Consider the following 14,880-nt stretch of genomic DNA (forward strand, 5'->3'; position numbering starts at 1 on the left):
GTGACTCCAATTACACACGTCTATTCATTTGTCCAATTACATTTGTCTATTCTGAGGCACCCAGAATAGACAAATCCATAGAGACAGAAAGAAGGATGGTGGTGGCCAGGGGCTGGGGGAAGGGAGAATGCAGAGTCATTGTTTAATGAGTACAGAGTTTCAGAGTCAGGTGATGAAAGAGTTCTGGAAATGGAAGGTGGCAATGGTTGCACAACATCGTGGATGTGCTTAATGCCACTGAATTGTATGCTTAAAATTGATAAAATGGCAAAAAAGAAAAAAGTGCTGTCTATAAGCAGAAGGTCCTTTCCTTTCAAGGTTCAGTTTCATTCTTCACTCAACCGTAGTTCACTGCGAGTCAGCCTCAAGGCAGAATGGAATAAAGTGTTCTGTATCCATAAGGAGCTCCCCCATGAGCGGGTTCTGGGTGCAGACACTTAGATCACAGTCCTAGTACAGGGAGATCATAAAGATACTGTCCAGCGAGTAAAGCTCAAGGTTCAAGGAAGAGGCCTGCAGTATGGTAGCCCAGCCTCCCACCTGAAACCTCTCCACAGGTCTTGGGGCTTGGAGGCAGCAAAGGTGACAAGTCACCCCCCAGCGTATTCATGGGGGAGGAACAGAGGGAGAAATGGGGGAGGCGGGGCAGCCAGGGGGGTTCGGCAGGCCTAGAGTGCCACCTCTGCCCTCAGTTTAACCCTTCATCTACCCTGCCAAAGAGAGCTGAGAGGTCTGCTAGCCCCCCAAGTGTTATCAATTAATAATAATCAGAAGACGAAGGCAAAGACAATCTAACTCTCACTGAGTGCTTCCTGTATACAGGCCAAGCACGGTGCCAAGAGCTCCACCTGCATTCCCTTATTTAATGCACCCCACAGCCCCAGGGGGTAACCAACATTATTATCATTTTACAAATGAGAAGACTGACCTGTCCGAGGTCACAGGTAGAAAGACAAACTGTCAGTTGGAAACTGCGCAAAAAGCATTTTTCTTTTCTTCTCAAAATGAGTAGGGTACATGCCTGAGGGCTAAAAACTCGTACACTGTAGGTGGTTTTTTGAACCCTAAACTTCCCCCCATTTGTCTGTCTCCAGAGCTGACCTCCGAAGACCCCAGCCAAAAATGTGGGGCAAACTTATCACCCTGAATTATCTGTGGACTTAGGTCTTTGTCGGATTTTTAAGTATACAGTGGCTCTGACCTGGGACAGGGCTCGGAGGGGCTCAGGAAGAGGCCTGGACTGGACTCACACTCCCTGCTGCCCTCCTTCTGGAACAAGCTCCAGTGCTTGCTCACTCAGTGAGGCCTGAAAGATGCTGATGCTGGAGGACAGTCTCTAATACAGATGCCCGGCACTGGCCATGGGTTGCATTCATGGGCACGCGCTCACTTAACCCCTTGAGAACTCTGTGGAGTAAAACATCCTATCTTCGTTTCTCAGATAAAGAGCTGAGGCTCAGAGGGGCAAGACGACTTGTCTCCGAGTTCCAGAGGGAGCGCAGAACCAGCTACATAATTTTCGAGGCCAGTGCCAAATGAAAACGTGGGGTCTGCTGTTTAAAAGTGATTCAGAATCTCAGGATGCTGACAATAGGAAACCAGATGCGGGGGCCCTTCTGAGTGTGGGAACAGGTTGCAGGCCTGTGAAGTCAGCCCAGGGAGTTAGAACTGAGCCAGGATCTCTGGGCACATGTTCCAGAACCCAACAGCTGCCTCTTCTGCCCCTCTAAACACAGCTGCCCTGGGACCCCGGGGCTGCAGCCCGCAGAGTGGGGAAGGGGCCTGTGAAGTGAGACAGTGACTAAAGGCCTCGACAGAGCCAGGTCACAGACTCCAGCTCCTATGTCATTGATCGCATTAGCTCAATTCAATTGTGATTCTCTCTAATTACAATCCTTTTCTAGGAACAAGAGGGCCAAACTGAATTAGGAGGGGGAAACAGCCCATACTTTCATTCAGAAAAAAAAAAAAAAATTGGAATAAAAGCAAAATTAGATTTCACTCTGTGGGTCCTGGATTGAGGAGCTAGAGGACCCAGGCTGAGGCTTGCCTCTGCCACTTGACCTTGCACGGCTACCGAGAACCAAGGCTTCTCCACTCATAGCCTTAGTTTCCTTACCTGTGAAATGGGAATAAAATAGCTATTTTGGGAATTTTTATGAAGATTAAGATAGTGCAGCGGTAAGTGCTTTATCTTTGGAGGAGGCTCGTAAAAATTACATTCTCCTATTTAATTTCAGGAGTGTCATGGTGCGCTGAGGTACAGTCACAGTATCCCTGGAAGTGCCTGGAAGTCAAGTTAAGAACTGCTAAAATAAGGAATGTAAAGGCACAATGCAGCTAAGTATTTGTGGTTATTTTGTGGGATTTCAAGCCACTGTAATATGAATACACTGAATTCGAAAGGCTTTGTTGAAATATTCAGCCTTTTAAACAAATAAGCCAGAGGACCTATGCATTATTTTATTCTGCTCTAGCATGAATATTTCATAAATTACATGCAATTATTAACAACATCAACACTAGCAAATTAATTACTGTCAACTCATATTAATAAAATTGCATTTTGTAATAAATAAAGTTAGTTTACTGTGCCCCATCAGTCTCAGAGGTATGCACATTTGTCAATTGTCCTCTACTTCAGGCTAAAACAAAAGTAATCAAATAACTAATTATTGTACTAAATGTAGCACTGCTTTCCCGTCAATGAAAACTCACATTATTTATAACCCTTAGGACTGAATATTCAAATCTGTGTTGATTCCTACGCTAAGAGGAACTGCCAGCCCTCCCCCTTTTCACCTGCTCCCTCAGCCTCCACCCTCAGCCACCCAAGGAACAACACGAGGGTCACCTGGACATTGGTGAAGATGTCTCAGCAAGTGGTCAGTAGTCACTGCAGTGGACAAGAACTCAAGCAAAGGTTGCAGAATCTGCTGGAAGCGTCCCCAATGCCAGTGGCCGGGTGTCCCATTTCTTGAATTCAGCGCCACACAGGTTTCCTCTACCATTGTTCATTCTTACAAATAAAAATTCCTTCTCCGGAGTTGTAACTTGAGATTACAACACCGATTCGTCTCCAGGTATCCATTTCAAAGCCTAGGGGTCAGCTTACCAACAAGAAATCAAAATAACAACAATGACAATTATCTACCGAGCTCACTGCAGAGTTAAATCACATGTTCTTGATTTCACCTGACGCTCACTCACAATTTAGTGCGTTAGTAGTTCCATTTTACAGGTGGAAAGACTAAAGTCAGGAAGGAAGAAGGGCAGCCAAGCCTGCCCTGCTGACCTCACCTCCCCTGAGATGTCCACTGAACACCCCCAAGGTTCCCTCAAAGTAGTAACAAACAACTGGAAGCTTGTGTTAGGCCAGGCCAGGGGCTGGCTTCCTCCCTGGGGATGCTCAGGCCTGGACGAGCAGACAAAACATTCGGCCAATCCCACATGGGCCAGTGGCATCTTACACCCTCCGTATTTAACCACCAGTTAAAATATGTGTCAATACAAATGGCCAACAGGTACATGAAAAGATGCTCAGCATCACTATTAATAAGGAAAATGTAAACAAAAACCACAAGGGAGACACCACCTCACACCTATTAGAATGACTCAACAAAAAACCGAGAGATAACAAGTGTTGCCGAGGATGTGGAGAAAAGATCAAACTTGTGCACCGTTGGTGGGAGTATAAATTGGTACAACCATATGGAAATCAGTATGGAGGCTCCTCAAAAAAATTTAAAATGTTGCAGCAATCCCGCTTCTGGGTATGTATCCAAAGGAAACGAAGTCAGGATCTTGAAGAGATATATGCAGTCCCAGGTTCGCTTCAGCATTATTCACAATAGTCAAGACATGGAAACAACCTAAGTGACCGTCAACTAATGAGTGGATAAAGACGATGTGGTACAAATACACAACGGAGTATCATTCAGCCGTGAGAAAGAAATCCTGCCATTTGTGACTACACAGATGGACCTTATGGGCATTACGCTAAGTGAAAGAAGCCAAAGCCAAAGCCGAATACTATACGATACCCCTTATGTGTGAAATCTAAAAAGAGCCAAAGTCATAGAAACAGAGTAGAATGGTTATTATCAGGGTCTGAGGTTTGGGGAAAATGGAGAGATGTTGGTCAAAGGGGAGAAACTTTTCAGTCATAGGATGAATATGTTTGGGGATCTAATGTACAGCATAGTGATTATTATACTGTACTATATGCTTGAAAGTTGCTAAGAGAGTAGATCTTCAAGGTTCTCATCACAAAAAAAGAAATGGCTGTTATGTGGGGTGACAGAGGTGTTAGCTAACGACACAGCGGTAATCATTTCACTGTATATAATTGTATCAAATCAACATGTTGTACACCTTAAACTTACACCATGTTATTTGTCAATTATATCTCAGTAAAGCTGGAAAAATTAAAAATACAGATCCAATTTCCCCCAAGGGGGAAATTCTTTTCTGAGATTTGTATAGATGTTTATAAGTGACAGAAATATGTCAAACTAATCACACACAAAAAAAGGTTTCATCAGCAGTTTCTACCTAGATGCAGAATTATCAGAATGTGCCTTAGAGCCTGTATTAGTTTTCTATCGCTGCTGTAACAAATTACCCTGAACTTGGTGACTTCAAACAACAGAAATTTACTCTCAGTTCTGGAGTCCAGAAGTCTAAAATCAAGGTGTTGGCAGGGTGTGCTCCCTCCAAAGCCTCTAGTGGAGGCTTGCCTCTTCCAGCTTCTGGTGTCCCCAGTGTGCCTTGGCTTGTAAATGCATCACTCCAATCTCTGCCTCCATCTTCCTTCTGTGTGTCTGCACAAATGTTCCTCTTCTTATAAGGACAGCAGTCACACTGGATTTAGGGCCCACCCTAATTGCATATGGCCACATCTTACCTGGATTGCATATGCAAAGACCCTATTTCCAAACAAGGTCACATTCATGGGTTCTGGATGGACATGAATTTTGTGTGGACACTATCCAACCCAGCGTAGAGTGTACTTCTTACTGTGACACAGGGGTACTTAGGCCACAGGTGCTGGCCTGTGCCAGGTCCCCAGGTTGGGCACCAGAGTCATCCAACGCAGAGGAGACAAACACATTCCATCAGGAAGCAGCACATGAACCTCGGTGATCCCAAGGGGAAAAATGAAGTAAGTAACACAAATACCCTAAAACAGAATTACCCCGAACAGCAGTTTCTTAAAATAAAAACTCCAGGTGGGAGGTTTTTATTGCAGGTTGATGACACATGTGAGTGAGAAAGGCTCATCATTTCAGTGAACATTCCCCATTCCCGAAACACGGAGAAATCAGCCCACATCAAACAGGTGTTTTCCATTTATACGAAAAGGACAAACAAAAAGAGTCTTCAGTCATCCTCAAGAAAAAGAAAATACTGGGACATCGATTAGAAGCCACAGGTATATGTTCCACTAAAGTAATGCAACACACAAACCTCAAATCTAGGCTGCTTTGGAATGACCCCAATACATGATCCTTTCACTAATTAAAATAGAGACCTTTCAGGTTCCTAAACTCTTACAGCTCTTCTGCTGGAACCCGTGCATTTTCCAGAGGAGGAAACTGAGGCTCGAAAAGGTCATCACACCCAAACCACACAGCCAGGTGAGGCAGAGCCTAAAACTCTAGCCCCTGACTCCCAGTTCTCGGCTCTCTTTTTGTCTTTCCATCCCATTCTGCTACCTAAGAAATGTTTCTTCTTCAGAAACAAAGACCAAAAAAGCAGAAGCAGACATACACACACACACACATGCATGGACACACATGCACACACACGTACTATTCTAAAATCAGTAAAAATATGACATGACATTGTCCTTAATTAATGATGTTCTCTTCATATTTTTCTCTCTTCAAATTTGCTTTTTAACAACAGCAAGAGTTAGGGAGAGTGACTATATTAACTCTGAATTTCTTGCCTTTTAATAGCTGGTGTCACCACTTTCATGTGATTCAAATTTAGTTGCTTTGCATCTAATTGAAGCACTGCACAAAAAAAAGGTAATTTGACATCCAAAGGAGGAGTGAGGGGAGAGCAGAGAAAGAGGGGACATATTACTTAACTTTGTGATGATAATTATCCGAACACAAAGACGCTTACAAGAACATTCTACGCTGGATATCAGCCAGAAAAATTAAACCTATGTTGCTGCTTCAATACATCTGAATACTAGGAATTGGCAGAAAAACATCTATTCTATGAATAATAGCCTCTACAATCCCAGAGGACAGCAGTACATGAATTTAAAAAAAAAAAAAGAAAGAAAGAAAAGAAAAGAAAAAAGAAAGAAAGAAAGAAAAGAAAAAGAAAAATAGTCTGCAGCTTTTTCCAAAATGGTGCTAATGTACCACTGAAACTTAATTTTATAATTTACTGGCAGTCAAGATGGCAGGAAATAAAATAATTTGCTATATTCTGTGCAACAAACCCTGCTTTTCCTGGGAAGGGGTAATTATCCCCATGGAAAAAAAAAAAAGAAAAAAATACGCCATCTCATATTAGGCTAAAGTCTCATCAAGAAGAGAAAAAGTGCCTCATTACACGTAATTACCAGGGAATTAGAAACATCATTTAACTAAATGAGCGAATAATGCTCAGGATATTGAAGAAACTTGCCTGCACTTCTGCAAAGCACTCTAAGTCCCATTACAAAAATTGCCCCTCTTTAATGGAATAATTTTAGGCCTTGTCTGCCTTGCTTTAAAAATAAAGAGCCTCCGAGAGGCAGAAAGAGGCTGAAACTGCCATAAACAACTGTTGAAAGGGACTGAAGAGAAGGCGCTGTCTCTCTTGGAGACCGAGACGCAGAATGCCTCATAATCTACCGTAATCATGAAAATTAAACCTGAGGACTTGAAAAAAGGATTACGCCTTTTAATTGTACTTCCCCAAGACTGCGATGTACTTGTGAGTATGTATTAGGGCTAACAGATGAAAGATTTTCAGATTTGGGTCCAGCTTTCCTACTCCAATACAAAAGCAGTTACAGGTAGAAATGTTCTCTAAAAAACATAAAACTATAACATACCTGCAGACTGATGTTTATTATGGCTTAATGCAATGATTTTTCTAGCCACTCAAAAGTTTCCTGGCTTGGGTTGGGATCCCCTCCCCGTATACTCTTCACTTTTAATATTTGTCAAGATTCAGCATCAGAGCAGTGAATAAAATATGACCGTCCCACCTTCTTGCAACGATAACCTTCATTCATATGGGGAAACAAGAGAAGAAAATGCACCAATCCTGGTTGCTTCATCTGAGTTGATTTGGCTTTAGAGCAAGTTAAATTCAGAAAGGAACTGGTATTGGTCAGATTCTTAGAAAATGGCCAAAGAAGGAACTGAAGAGGCCACTTTAAAGAAGACACCAGAGTCAGGGGTACTGCAGAATCATCCTGAGGACCCTGCCCCAGGACCCCTCAAGGAGCTTCCCTGCAGTGAGGACCAGCCCCCTTCCCCAGGACAGGCACAACCAGAGCAATAAAAAGTGCCATTCCCTGTGCTGTGGACTTTGAGCCATCCACAACTGCAACATCCCCATGTTAGCAGTGAGGAAGCCCAAACCAGCCCAAGGCCACAGAGCTCCCCGCTCAGGTTCCTTGTGGCCAAGTCCATATTCTTACATGTAAATCACGGTCGCCTCTCGGCAGGGCAGGAATGATGTTCCTACTTACACACCACGTCTGAATCCTCTGTCGGTTTGGAGGTTCCACGGTCCACATGCATTCCTTCCTGGTGCAGCTCTCATGAATGACAGTAAGAAGAGAAAAGGACAGCCAGCCCGCACCGTGGGCGTGCTCATCACAAGCACCTGTCCTCAGGAAGCGTGGAGGTGGTGGGCAAGGAGGACAGGGTGCTGGGTGGGAAACCGGCACCCTGAGCCTGATCTGCCTCCCTGGGCCCCTTGGACATGTCCCTCCGAACCTCTTCCAAGTCCTAGGGCCCTGTAGCCAAGGAATCAAACAACAATGAAATGCAATTGGTTAGTTTTCTCAGGGATGAGAATGGCTTCATATAGATAAAGCTCTGGAAAGAGAAACCACTTTGGGGGTTGATAAAGGGCAAAGTGCCTGGGCTTCTCAAGTCCCCTATTTAACTCTGAGATGGAAATTGGCCCTACTGAAGTTTCCAGATGAGACAAAGGAAAGTTGACCTCTGATCCTAAGCTAACAGAACAAAGTAAAAGGACTGAGGAGTGACAGCTACTGTCTGTCTCTTCTAAAGAAGATGAGTCGGGTTAACTGATCTACCCACTAAGATCACACAACTAGTAAGAACGTAGATCCACCTGCTTCCAAAACCGTTTTCCCGGACCACACAACACTACTCTCTCCAATGAGAATTAACAAGGAGTATTAATAACAATACCACTCACTGTGGCCTAGCTCTTCAAAATGCTTTTCAAAGTTGTTTTCACAGCTGTTATTTCCAATGACGTAAATCAGGATGGCACAATCTCCATTTCACACCGAAACATGAAATGATCTGGACAAAATCATCCTGCCATCAGCCAACCAAGACAAGTGGCACTTCCTCCTGACCTGGTGGTCATAACAGTAGTGGTAGTAGAATAAAATCTGAGAGAGGATCCACCTGACCTAAGATTTGCAAAAACAACCCCTTCGTTCATTTCATCAACCAAAATTTATTTTCAATGTAGGCAATACCAGGAGACTCTAAATATTTGAACCACTACTTTTGTTTTCTAACTCTTTCCAGTCAGATCATCCATCTTATGCCATTTGTAAAGCAAAAATGTTTAAATCACATGAGCTAGCTAAGTCAAGACAACACACTAAGCTCACATTTTGATCACCCCTCTGCTCCAGACACCACAGCAATGACAGCCAAATTGTAAGGGAAAACAAAAAGCGACAGATTCAGACTCCAAACAAGAAATAAACATTCCTGTGGACTTGAGTAGCTGATCTCTGGGACTGGAAGCAGGAAGCAGCAGCAGGGAGTTTAATTTCTGCTGGGTAGAAGGGGACTACTAGACAGGAAGAGGGGAGTATAAAGAGAGAAAAATCAACATCAACAACGAAGAACCAAAAGTTAAAACCCCTACTCAAAACTCAGTGGGGGAATCCTGTCACAATGTATATGTATATCAAATCATCACACTGTATGTTTTAAATATCTTATAATTTTGTCAATTAACCTCAGTAAAGCTGGAGGGTAGGGGAAAAAAGGCCTAAAAAAACAAAATTACAAGTCAGCCACCAAAATCAAAATTGAAACATGTATTAAACTCCAGATGAAACTGATTTTACAGCTCCGTCAACCAAAGATTGTATTTATGTTCAAAATATTCAAAGAGGTAAATGAAGGCATAAATTCATTTAAAGCAATTCAAGGAATTATACAATTGACCCTTGGACAACATAGGTTTGAACTGTGTGGGTCCACTTATATGTGGATTTTTTTTTTCAATAAATATGTACTAGAGTACCACACAAGCCACTGTTGATTGAAGCCACATAGGTGGAACTGTGGATACAGAGGGCTGACTATAAAGTTATACACAGATTTTCAACTGCAAAGGGGTCAATGCCCCTAACCCCCACATTGTTCAACGGTCAACTGTATAACAAAAATAGGCAAGTGGGGCTTCCCTGGTGGCGCAGTGGTTGAGAGTCCACCTGCCGATGCAGGGGACACAGGTTCGTGCCCTGGTCCAGGAAGATCCCACACGCCGCGGAGCGGCTGGGCCCGTGAGCCATGGCCACTGAGCCTGCGCGTCCAGCTCCGCAATGGGAGAGGCCACAACAGTGAGAGGCCCGCATAACACACACACACACAAAAAAAATAGGCAAGTGTAAAGCAAGAAGAGGTAGATATGAAAAGAACTGAAACCCTAGAAATGAGAAAAACTTACTAGGTGGAATAAATTCTGGACTAGATACAAAGAGAGAACTAGTAAATTGGAAGACCGTTCTGAGGAACTCACCCAGAGCACAGCATGGAGAGAAAATAAAATTAAAATATGAAAGAGCAATTAAGAGACATGGAGGAAGAATTATAAGATTCCAACATTCATCAAGCAGGAGCCAGAACAAGAGAATACAGGGAATACTGGACAAGCAATATTCAAAGATATAAATGCTGAAAATCTTCCAGAATTGAAGATTTGTACTATATTTTGAGTGTCAAGCAGGGATATAAATAAATCCACACCTAGAAACACCACAGTAAAACCACAAAATATAAAGGATACAAAGACAATATTTTGCAGAGTGTGATGGTTAATTTTATGTGCAACTCGGCTGAGCCATTATGCCCAGATACTTGGTCAAACATTATTCTGGATGTTTCTGTGAGGGTGTTTGGGATGAGATTTATACTTAAATCCGTAGACTCTGAGTAAAGCAGATTGCCCTCCATAATGTGGGTGGGCCCCACCCAATCAACGGAAGGCCTGAATAGAACAAAAGGTTGACCTTCCCCAAGCAGGAGAAGTTCTGCCACAGACTGCCTTCAGATTTCATGTGCAACACTGGCTCATTCTACTTCACCAGCAAGCTGCCTTTGGATTTGAACTGCAACTCTTTCCTCAGTCTCCAGCCTGCAGCCTATTCTATCAGATTTTGGACTCACCAAGCCACCAAAATTGCATGAGCCAATTCCTTAAAACAAGTATCCACACACAAACATACACACACACACACACACACACACACACACACACACACACCTTATTGGTTCTCTCTGGAGAATCCTGACTAATAAACAGAGGGGGAAAAAAGACAGACGTTCTGTAAAGGAACAATAGTCTCACAACAGACCTGTCAACAGGAAATACAGATGATTTAAAAAAAAAGGATGCTGAGGAGAAAGTAACTTTCAACTTAGAATTTTATATCTAGCTAAACTATCCTTCGAGAGTGAGGACAAAATAAAGGCATTATCTGGAATACAGACATATACTCAGGTTCTTACTAGGAAAAAAAAAAAAACTACTAAAGGATATATTTCAGCAAGAAGAAAAATTAACCAAAAGGAACAAACAACTATGGGCAAAGATAAAAAATATATATGTTAATACATTTAGTTAACTGCTAGATTATACAAAAAAAAAACTTTGATAATTTAAAATTGGGTAAAACTATAAACATCAATTAAAGGATAGTGGAATAGAGTGTTCAGTGAGTAGGTAACATATGAGAGACCACTGTGGTTGATGGGAAGAGGCTAGAATTACTGAATAATTATAGAGTATGACAGAAAATTTTACAGTTAATTATGAGTGTTAACATTTTAAGGGTAACTACCAACTTATAGTTTCCAAACCAGAAGTGAGGTGGAAGAATAGAGAGGAACATGAAAAACTCTATCAATCCAACAGAGAGCAGAGAAAGAGGAAAGAGAAAACAAAAGCATAGTAAACAAAAATGTGCAATAAGATAGTAGAAACTGTAGAAATAAACTCATATGTTCACTGATCACACACACACACACAAAATCTAAATGGATTAAATTCATCAGTTAAAAGACTGATATTATTAGATTGCTTTTGCATTTTTAATCCAGGTATGAGATACTTAAAATAGATATACGTGGGCTTCCCTGGTGGCGCAGTGGTTGAGAGTCCGCCTGCCGATGCAGGGGACACGGGTTCGTGCCCCGGTCCGGGAAGATCCCACATGCCGCAGAGCAGCTGGGCCCGTGAGCCATGGCCACTGAGCCTGCGCGTCCAGAGCCTGTGCTCCGCAACGGGAGAGGCCACAACAGTGAGAGGCCCGCGTACCGCAAACAAAAAAAAAAAGATATACGTGAAATCCCCAAGGCTGAAAACATACATATATATAAATATACATGACATGCAAATGTTAACCAAAATAAAGCTCACAGGGTAATATTACATCAGATAATACTTAAAGCAAAAGCTTTTCATAGGGATGAAGAGGCATACTTTGTAATAATTAAAGGAAAAAATCCACCTAGAAGTTATAATAATCATAAACTTGTATATATCTGATAACATAGCCTCAAAATATTGTAATTCATAAAATATATAAACATACATAAAGCAAAAGGCAAAAAAATACACAAAGAAAAATCAGAATTACAAGCAGAAACTGACAAATCAACATAGTGGGAGAGCTTAACACATCAGAAAACTGACAGATGATATAGTTCAAAATTAATAAGAACATAACAGGACTTCCCTGGTGGTGCAGTGGCTAAGAATCCTCCTGCCAATGCAGGGGACACGGGTTCGAACTCTGGTCCCGGAAGATCCCACATGCCACGAAGCAACTAAGCCTGTGTACCATAACTACCGAGCCTGTGTGTCACAACTACTGAAGCCCCCGGGCCTAGAGCCTGTGCTCTGCAACGAGAAGCCACTGCAATGAGAAGCCCGGGCACCACAACAAAGAGTAGCCCTGTTCGCCGCAACTAGAGAAAACCCACGCGCAGCAACAAAGACCCAACGCAGCCAAAAATAAATAAATGTATTAAACAAACTAAAAAGCAATTTAAAGATTGGGTCTATTTAAAGAGAAAAAAAAGAACATAACAGATCTGAACAACAAAATCAGCAATCTAATAAATATAAAAACTGAACCATGCACCTGACAAGTAGAGAAAAAAAATCTTTGTAGATGTATAAAAACCTACTTGTGTCACAATGGAAAACTTAAATCACAAAAATTGGTATCATTCAAAGGGTAAGCTGTGACGAAGTGAGAGAGTGGCATGGACATATATACACTACCAAACGTAAGGTGGATAGCTAGTAGGAAGCAGCCACATGACACAGGGAGATCAGCTAGGTGGTCTGTGACCACCTAGAGGGGTGGGGTAGGGAGGGTGGGAGGGAGGGAGACGCAAGAGGGAAGAGATATGGGAACATATGTATAACTGATTCACTTTGTTATAAAGCAGAAACTAACACACCATTGTAAAGCAATTATACTCCAATAAAGATGTTAAAAAAAAAATGGTATCATTCAGACCACTCTTTCTGACTACACTGTCATTAAGCTATAAATCAATTAAAAAATAGCCCACATGTTTGGAATTTTAAATGTACATCTCAATAATTCATGGGTAAAAGAGGAAAACTCAGTGGAAATAATTATTAAGTATGTGGAACCAAACAACTATGAAATAACTCATATCAAAACTGGTGAGATACAATGAAGAATGTACTTAAAAGTAAATATATAGCTTTATATACATTTATTTTTAAATAAGACAGAATTAGTGAGTTTTGTGTTCCAGTAAAGAAGCATGAAAGAGAACCAAAGAGCCAGACTGATCTATAAAAGTCACAAATAATCAATATCAGGAATAGTAAAGTAAACAGTAAAGATTTTTTAAATCGAAAGAATACTATGAACAATAAATTTGAAACTTTACATGAAATAAATAGGTTTTTAAAATATATATGTTCAAATTACTAAAATCGACTCAAAAGAATTTGCCTAAATAAATCAAATTGAATTGCTAATGTAGAGTCTCTACCACCCCTAACACTTAAAGCCTACAAGGTCCAGATGATTTTCTACACAGCTTTTACCAAACTTTCAAGGAATTTATAATCATTGTTTTAAATCATTTCAGAGACTATAAAAATTAAGGAAGCTACCCAATTTATAAGGTGAACATAAACTTGATACAACTGGACAAGGTCCGTACAAGAAAGAATAAATGGACCTATAGAACTGCATCTCAGAGACTCCAAGAAATGCAAGTAAGGCAAGAAATACAAAAGAAGACACAGCCTACATACCACTGCAAAAAATAGCCCCAGACCAAATATGTCGGTGGAAGCAAGATCTCCATTTCTCAGGGGCCCCAAGGTCTCTGCTCCTCGGTGCACACCTCTGTTCCCTTCTCCTTAACTTACCTGCTTGCACGTGGGCCAGAAGTGGCTTCCCCAGCCCCTAAATATGTAGGACCCACCATTCAGTTGTGGAACCCACCACCATTGCCTCAGTCTCTTTAGTGCCCTAGGAGGGAATTCCATTTGATCCAACTCATCTTTCTTCAGCAAGACAACAGAAGTCCAAGGTCACTACTCCAGGTCCAACCAGAAAGTCAGCTGCCCTTGAGTCAAGTATTATCTTAAGTCCATTTAAATGTGCTGGAGAGGGGTGAGCTGAGGTTATATACACAGTCCTGTGGCTTTGTGTCCATCCCGTGGAGCCTTGGTCCAGGACTGAAAGTGCAATTGTGCAGAAGATATGTTGGGGGGTGGTAATTTGAGAGATTTTTTTTTTTAACAATGATTATTATCATGATATGTAATATATTTACATTTGGTATGTATCCACATAATGTTCATTCACTACACCTCCAATATCTCTAGGCTTAAGAGAAAAATATCTAATTCTTATCTCCTTCCTCTCAGCCTCAGGCCACTTCGCTGGCTTATGTGCCTGCCCGACCCAGTAAACTGTAAGCTTCTTGAAGACAAAAGCAAAATTCATCTTTGATTAATTATAACAAGCATACGTCAATTATATCTCAATAAAGTTGGGGACAATAATAACATCACCAATTAACATTTTGTAATGGTAACAGACCATATATCAGTGTTAATCACTTTATACCCATTATCTCATCTAATCCTTATAACCACCCTATGAAATAGGCACATTATTACCACCACATAAAAGACCAAGGACATGGGGCTCAGAAATTAAATAACAACCGCAAATTCCATAGTTAGCTAGTAACAGCAACTGCACTCAAACCCAACATGTCAGCTACAGACCCCACCATCCTGAACCCAATGCTGTGTCCAAGTCAGGTCATTTAGAAGTGTAGGTGGATGGATGGATGGATGGATGGATGGATGGATGGACAGACGGATGGACGGACAGATGGATAGATG

The sequence above is a fragment of the Phocoena phocoena genome, chromosome 16, assembly GCF_963924675.1.
Source record: "Phocoena phocoena chromosome 16, mPhoPho1.1, whole genome shotgun sequence".
Classification (NCBI taxonomy): Eukaryota; Metazoa; Chordata; class Mammalia; order Artiodactyla; family Phocoenidae; genus Phocoena; species Phocoena phocoena.